Source organism: Hyperolius riggenbachi, chromosome 5, assembly GCF_040937935.1.
Source record: "Hyperolius riggenbachi isolate aHypRig1 chromosome 5, aHypRig1.pri, whole genome shotgun sequence".
Lineage (NCBI taxonomy): Eukaryota > Metazoa > Chordata > Amphibia > Anura > Hyperoliidae > Hyperolius > Hyperolius riggenbachi.
In genome coordinates this window covers 244,883,273-244,892,439 of record NC_090650.1, presented here as the reverse complement: position 1 = coordinate 244,892,439, position 9,167 = coordinate 244,883,273, and positions in this window count along the sequence as shown.

Sequence of the window (9,167 nt, the reverse complement as noted above, 5' to 3'; positions counted from 1 at the left end):
TAAAACAAGTGTGCACCTACTCTTATGGTGGCCATACATGGTACAATTTTTTCATACAATCTTACCATTTCTATGGTAAGGGTAAATTAAGTAAATATACTGAAAGGATAATTTAGGCAGTTCTCTTATACTACATAGAATTGGTAAGATTAGATGAAAAAAATTGTACCATGTATGGCCACCTTTAGTGTCTGCATGAATAAAGTATATGAAAACGGAGGAAGTGTGTAACGATTGGTGTCAGCAAATGCAGAGTTCTGATTATTTGGTGATCTGCAGTATCACCAATAATCCAAATATAGCAACACAAAGGAATTAACGTGACCTTAGTCACACTTTTTTGCACTGAGTGTAGTGATTGGTGCAAACAGTAAGTACTGATAGGTTTAACAACACCTCACCAGAGGAGCTGGTGGGTACTAACAGTACGGAGCCCCTCACCAGAGACAAGGGCTCCCTGGTGAGAGTATAGAGGTCAGACTAATCGATTCGGCAACAGACAGACAGATAAGGTACAAATACAGAAGGCAGAGGCAGAACGATATTCAGGCAGAGTCGGCAACAAGATCAGATGGACAAAGGTACAGAATAAGAAGACTGAGGCAGAACGATATTCAGGCAAAGTCGGCAACAAGATCAGATGGGCAGAGGTACAGAATCAGTGAGAGTAAAAATAGTCAGAACCAGCCAAAGTCATACACAGATAATAAACAGTATAATAAACAGTATAAAGAACAATCCTATTACTGTGTGAAATCCCTGGTTTCCTCCCAGATCAAAGCACACCTGATCTAATTAAGGTCTGAGCGCTAACACGAAGTGATCGCAACAGCAGACAAGGTCTAACTGAATCCTCCGGGCTTAAGAGCCTGAGGCACTCCCCCCCCCCCCCCCTGCGCCCGGCCAATCAGCGGTGGCGGGCGCTTGATGTGACGTCAGCCGACCCGCAGGTCAGCTAAGACGTCTCTTTGCCGCATAAAGGTCGTGACGGTGCGTGCGCGCACGCGTCAATGCGACCCTATGAGCGGCAGACAAACCCATCCTCGGCGTGCTAGACGCCCGAGGCACGGGTGACAGGCAGGGAGACGGAGGCAGCTGCGGTGACTGTGCTGTTCGCCGCAGCTGCCCCACTATTTGTTACAAAGTGTCAGCTCTGCAGTATTATATATGGATTTGCAAAGCAGGTGTGGTCAACCACCCCAAACATTTGGCTTAAACACTCTTGATTACTTGATTACTTCCATTGGCTTTTACCAAGGCAAACCTGTTTGCTTGTACAGATAAAAGAAAGGAAGACTTTTCTTTCATACAGTACAATCACGTGACTTGCATCTGTCACGTGATCTGGAGTAGGAGAATGGCAACAAAGAGCGTTCAGCTTCTAGGAAGCATGGAGGAGACTCATAGCCCTGGAGCAGGTAAATATTACACCCCTCCCAGCATTACTCTTAAGTAGGAGGCGGGTCATGGGGGCTATTGCCAGGTCACTGGGTTCACATTAAATGTATCCATACTGCATTCTTCATATGTCACTGAGTCCCAGGCAAGCATCACTGCTTCTCATTCCAGTGCCACATAGCATCCTACATTAAAAAAATGTAAACCAAATCAAATATATAAGCATTTTTTTTTCACAAAAACAATCTCAGACATAACCAACATGTACAGCTCTTTGCCTGCAGAAAAATCCTGTTTTCACAATGGGTTACAAGGTCATTTGGAATTTTCACTTTTTTGCTTAGAGTTTTCACTTTTCTGTCTCACAAGCATGTTCAGTAGACTTTGTTGGCATTTATGCAAAAAAAAGTATGCATTACATTAACAAAACTTTGCATAACTTTATGAATCTTTGTGACGGGATTCAGCAAATTCCAAATTTGCCAAATTGCAATGCAAAAGTCAGAATAATTTTTCATCTTAACACCTAACCACCTAACTTAAAAGATAATTTATGGCTAAAATATGAAAAACCTTTGTTCTGACAAAGCTCAGGAGAAAAATCATTTTGAAGAGCCACTGTCACAATTTTCTTTTTCAAAACTGTAATCTCTTTTTTTTCTACTTTAACCACTTAAGGACCACAGGCTTACACCCCCCCCCCCCCCCCAGTAACCAGGCTATTTTTTAACAAATGAGTGCTCTGCAGCTTTAATAGCTCGCTACAGAGCCATACAATTGAGCACACAAATGAATCCCCCCCCCCCTTTTCTGCCCACCAATAGATATTTCTGTTGGTGGGCTCTGATTGCTGCTGCAGGCTGTTTTTTTTACTGATTTAATAGTGTTTTTTATATAAATGTATACATTTTTTTAAATGTATTTTTATTATTCCCCTCCCTCCCCCTATCACCCAATCAGGGCGATCCCTTCTCATAGGCATCAGCCTATGAGAGGGAATTGCTATTGGAGCCTCCCTAGGGGACTTGAAATAGTAGACGTGTGTCGACACCCTAGAGAAAAATACAGGAGACACAAACGGGAGCCCAGTAGTGCAATATGTAGTGCAATATGTAGTGCAATATGTAGAGATGCGGGGTTAAAATGATACGTAAATAGATTTTCTACTCACAAAAGCAGTTTGCAAGGGGAGCAAGCAACCAACCACAAGAAGCAGGTGAAGACAATGAACCCGACTCCACTAAGGTTGGACCAACTGGACCTGGATGCAGTTGCTCTCCTTGAAAACAGTGACAGACGACTAGCGGGGTCAAGACCACTAGAAGTCTGCCTCGACCCCTCCAACAAGATTTGTTGTGGAGTATACTAAGCACATTTGGGGGAAGAGGCGCTCTGATATGTATACAACTTTTTAAAAATAAAAATTAAAATAGAAAGTATTGAGGTGGCTTACCTCAACAACAAGAACTTTGTAAATACAAAGGATATTTATTGTGCACAGTCAACACGTTTCGCGGGTCTGAACCCGCCTCCCCAGGCCAATAAAAGTGCCAATTAGATCAAAGTCTCTGACATCGTGAGGCTCCCTATGTCAGAGGCTTTGATCTAATTGGCACTTTTATTGGCCTGGGGAGGCGGGCTCGGACCCGCAAAGCGCATTGCCTGTGCTCAATAAATATCCTTTGTATTTACCAACTTCTCGTTGTCGAGGAAAGCCACCTCAATTCTTTCTATTTTAACTTTTTTTTTAAAGTTTTATACATACCAGGGCGCCTTCCCCCCAAATGTGCTCTCTAGGGGAAAGCCGAATGACATGGCCGTCCCCAGTACAGACCTGCAGTAGATCTCAGTGCTGTACAATGTAAATAGATGGTGGTTTCACCGTCTAACAGTCTAGTAGCAGCAGGGAGATTGTTGACGAAGTGGAGCTCCATCATTCAAGCGGGTATGCGCACGCGTCAGCGCGCGTGATCGTATGCAAAACCCCGCCCCAGGACTTGACGCCTTTCAGCATTAGGCGGTCCTGGGGCTGTCCCTATCCTGACACCTATCAGCATTATATATGGGGGAAGGGAGGGGTAGAAAGGGTTAAAAGGCTTGCTACAGCAATAGGCCACTAGATGTCAACATACCTTTTCCGGTCTGCATTCCAGCCAGAAGGCAATGACAGTCTAGTTCATGTAGAATGGAATGTTGCAACAGTAATCATTCTACATTAGATACTTAGATTGGCTTTGGGAACATATGTTCCCATTTACCAATCTATGCTCACTTGTGTGATACTGCATGCTCGTGCGCTCCAATCGTAAAAAGAGAGGGATGAGTATCTACGCCTCAGAGAGCTCAAGTGCAGGGACATAGATACTCATCCCAGGGGAGGGTAAGTGGTTGGAAAAATAATTATATATATATATATATATATATATATATATATATATATATATATATATCATTATATATATATATATATATATATATCATTGGACTATCTTTTCATAGGGGATCCTCGGTCATTTGCACGGTATTTTGGAAGTTGGACTGCAGTTCACTAAGGGCTTTTATACATAAAGAAATAAGTGAGAATCCCCCATGAGGAGATGGACTGGTAGAACTGAACCTGGAGATCTGTCATATTTTTACTGCCTACTGTAAGTGACAGTGACATAGGAAAAGAGTAATTTACACTGCATTTTACTCTGGGAGAAATCTACACTTACATGTATATATTTCAAATTTTAATGTATTTTTATGCAATAGTTGTTCTTTAATGGTGACAAAGAAGTATAGTTCACCAGAATTCCATAGAAATTTTAAATGTTTATGTTATGATGCCACTTTCTGAGGGAGCGATAATTAAGGGCTCGTTCACATCTAGGGCATGTTCGGCCTTTTTTCAAGCACAGGCGATTTTCTAAATCACCCATAAAACGCTTGTGCTATGATTCTCTATGAGTAGGTTCAGTGCGTTTCATCTGTGCCATTTGTGGAGCGATTTTGCTCTAATGGAAGGCATAGAAAGAGCATTAAACGCTCACAAAATCACTTTATGCGGCGATTGCATTAACATTTTTAAGAATAAATACATTGTATTTATTCTTTTCCGAGTCAAAGAGTTCACATCCTGACTTGCATCAGGGAGTGAATTAAAAAATCGCTTTGCAAAAGCGCTTTAGAAAAGCGCTTTTAAAAAAACGCAGCGCGCATGCAATCGCTGGGAGGCGCTAAAAAAAAATCACACACAATTGTGATTTTGATTTTAGATGTAAACAGAGCCTAAGTTGTGTGGGGTACACTAGTGCAAGGGCTCTAGCCAAAAACATAATGTTTCTTTGAACTCTAAACAGTAACATTTTGCAAGTCTGTACTGTGGAGAGCTTTTTTCACGTATTTACATTCTTCAAATGTACTTGCACATACTTCAAGTCGACCCAGACTCAATAACCTATAAAGCAAATCATTTCTTCATTAAGGTCACATTCACAGTGGGACGTTGTGGTTTAATGCAATATTAAAGTCACAACGTGCCTGCGTTTAGAGGGCTGACACTGATGGCTGCTGCAGTGTGAAGATGAGCTGTACTGAAGGGGGAAGTGGGAAAGGGAGGGATTAAAGCAGGACTGTCACCATAAAAATCTAATTTCAACAGCAACTGGTCTGAGTGTATTAAGTGAGAAAACTTTTTCTACTGTTATGTGTGAGAGATCGCGGAAAAGCCGCCACATGTACTGGCAGTAAGGCGGCTGTTTCCGCGTCCAACGCGGCGGTTTGCACGGGCAGCATGCGTCTGGTGTGGCTGGGTCTGTTAGTTTACACAGATGGATGGAGAGCTACGCGCGCACGCGCCAGAAGCCAGGACCTTTATACCAGCAGCAGAGGTATCAGCTGATCCGGATGATCAGCTGATTCCTGCTGGACTCCTGATTGGCTGAGTGGCTCGGGCGGGGAGGCAGAGTCCTGCAACTATATATACAGCTTGCTTGTCAGTTGCTGGTTGTCTGCCATTGCGAACACTTACGTGGAAGCATTTAGACCATAGTCAGATCCTACAGTGTGTTTGAACCAGGAGGACCTGGGAATTCACACTGAGCCAGATTACTTCTGTTTATATTTGTGTTATACTCCAGACTAGTTCCAGGGTGCTGAGACCATGGACCTCGCACCCAAGTCTAGGGAACTGTTTTATCATTTGTGTTATTCTCCAGACTAGTTCCAGGGTGCTGAGACCATGGACCTCGCACCCATGACTAGGGAACTGTATTATCATTTGTGTTATTCTCCAGACTAGTTCCAGGGTGCTGAGACCACGGACCTCGCACCCAAGACTAGGGAACTGTATTATCATTTGTGTTATACTCCAGACTAGTTCCAGGGTGCTGAGACCACGGACTTCACACCCAAGACTAGGGAACTGTATTATCATTTGTGTTATTCTCCAGACTAGTTCCAGGGTGCTGATACCACGGACCTCGCAACCAAGACTAGGGAACTGTATTATCATTTGTGTTATACTCCAGACTAGTTCCAGGGTGCTGAGACCACGGACCTCGCACCCAAGACTAGGGAACTGTATTATCATTTGTGTTATTCTCCAAACCTGCTTGTGACGCCCATCTTCCAGGGGTCACTAGTCACCGGGTCTTCTTGCTACTCAGCCTGGGACTCCGCCACTTTGGATGTCTCAGGCTGCTGCAAGATCTCTGCACTTCCAAAGGGAGGTATTTCTCATACTGCCAAGGACCACCTGCTCCTCGGGTGGTCCTCACTCAAAGTTATTACTGTTGCACCAAACACTCACACTATATAGGTGTCCAGAGGTTAGCAATATATCTGTATTATCAGGGATTCTGCAGATCATCAATAAACAGGTATATACTGTATCTGCATTCTTGGTGATACTGCAGATCACTAATAATCAGATTCTCTCTGCGTGCTGACACCAATCGTTACATTATGGTTTAAAGTTATGACATAGCTTAGGAGCACCGGCCCTTTAATAGCCATTGCCATTCAGTTGCATGCTGGGGGTTCTTTTTATCTATAATATATTCCTCCTCTTCCCTTTATTTCACTGCCTAGCTGAAACATGATCCTCTGCTCACTTGTGTTTACAAGCAAGGCGGAGGTGACTCGGCGATTGGAGGAGAAAAGAATAAAAAGTTGAGGGAAGAAATTACATCAGTATTTAGCCTCAAACTGTGGGCAAAAGACATGGTTCCCACCAGGAACAGAATTATCTTCATATACTATATAACATTTCACTTAAATCAAAACGTGGACAGTACAATACCTTGTGTTATGTAAGTAGATCAAGTATTTATCTACTTATATATGTTTTTTTTTGGCATAGTATGGCTAATCCCCCTGCATTAAGGGAGTCATCTGGCTACCTATAATTGAGGGGGAGGGGAAGGGGTCATCAGGCTACCTATACTAGAGGGAAGGGGGAGGGGCCATCTCACTACCTATACTGAAGGGGGGCAGCTGGTGACATTGGCCTTGGGCATTAAAGAGTACAAATCCGGCCCTGGACCTAAAACTTATACAACTCCAACAGAGATGATGATGGTGATGATGATGATGATGATGATGATTATTAATAGGGTGCCAACATATTCCATAGCGCTGTACAAAGGGCAAAATTACAACAATGGAGAGCATAGATACATGAGCAGTTCAACATACCGCACAATCAGGACATCCAGTGACACAAGTACCCATACTAAAATTGAAGTGAAGTTTGAATAACATCACCAATACTGATAGATGTTTAGAAAATTATTGCAGGATATCAACCACCTAATATAGTCACCGTCTCACCTATTGAAGAATTATATATCATATAGCAAAGGTCATAGGGAGCCAGGTACTGCAAAGTTACAAATTTATTGACATTTCAATTAATAAGCTACGACATCACATATTAAAAACAATTAAAATTCATCTATATAGCAACCTTCAATGGGAAAAAACCTGGATCTATATAGGTGCACCTATACTGAAGGAATACCGGTATTGCTTTCAAAAGGACTGATAGATGTTTATTTGATAAATTGCACAGGAACAGGAAACAAAAAGGAGAAGTCCCTGCCCTTGCGATCTTGCAATCTAGAGGGTAGTGGGATTGAGACACTGGGGGAATAGACAAGGGGGTTAGAAGATAAGGCAGTGAGCTTTAAATTCTAGGTATAACAAATTATAATCCTGTCTGAAAAGGTACTGTGCAAGAGTTTAGGTCCGTTTTAAAATAATATAATATTTACTTAAATGTAATCATTTACATGCTTGCAAACTGTTGTTGCTATTGTAATTGCCTTTTGCTCACAAGGTTTACTGTTTTCTGAAAGCAATAAAAACATTGCTCTCAGAAATTACTAGATATGACTGTGCACATGCAAGGGAAAAATATTCAGACTAAGTAAAACAGTTACAGTCACTTCTCTTCCCAGCTGCACGACAATTATATTCAGACATTTTAATATTAATGAACAAATGGAGTACTTACATTTTTAGTATCATCTTATAATTACTGTAATTAAAACATTCATATAAATGAAGCATGGCATAAAAGCCAATACGTTTCACTTTGCTAGCAAGAAGAATACTTTTCCCTCCAAAGTCATATTACATAAAGAGTATATCTGCAATATACTAATATAGCACTGCTTAAAAAACAGTGCACTTTAGTACAAGATGACTGCAAATAATCAAACGTATATACATATTGTTAACACAAGTGTAATTAAAATCTGATCTTTAAATCTCTGTTGTTGGTACTGTAAGCTCCACTCGTTGTGGAGATATAATTTATAAGACAAGAAAACTCATGCTAGCCATAAACTGCTCTATGTGGTGAAAAGATAGCCCTCTCAGATCATAATCTAATCACAAAGGGATCTAGCTGATCAAATCCTTCCACACATTTTACACAGATATTTAAGAGATTTCGGCATGAAATTTCTGGTTACGCCGGCATGCATAACCTACTGCTCAGGCACACTAGATGGCAGCAATTCACCTACAGACAAGCATTTTTAAATTATCTTGCCCTCTAGCCAGTGCTGACAGTTCTGACCAGCTGTAGTAGTTTTTAAAGTGCTATGATTTGCCTGTTGATGGCATGGATAGTTTTGACCTTGTCTTCTGCTTTGATCCTGCTATTAACCTTGGTCTGAATCTGTACTTTACATTGCTAATTAACTGTACCAATCCTTGCCTGTGACTTTGCAACTTTGACTTGTCTACCACCTGTCCGATATTGGTCTTTTGACCTACCTCATCCTATCATTCTAATTGCCACCAGTATTAACTTTAGCTTCTTTAAGAACTTTGAAATTTGTATCAAGCCTCCCAGTTGCTGACTCACCTGATCCCAGGGGTCATGACCAGAGCCAGATTAATGGCAAGGCAACAAAGGCACTTGCTTGAGGCCCAGTGAAAACAGGGGGCCTGTATCAGGTGGGCTGCCACTGAATGGAGCTGTGGTTCAGGTGCGCAAATGTGGGGCAGCAGTAACTCGGCAGTCAGACAGACCTCTAGATCCCTGTGGTTACCCGACACCAGGAGAGACAGAATAAGCTCCTGTCAGCCGCCTCATGGTCATGGAAGAAGTCATCTGCACCTTTTTCATGATACTCTGCCAGTAGCTCAGCCAGCATCAGAGAGCTACTCGTGTGTACTCATGTTCACCACAAGAACTTACTTCCTGGTTCAGCGTGCTGATTGTGCTGCTGCCAATCATCATTTCTCTGCTCTTTGATGCCAACTGCGTT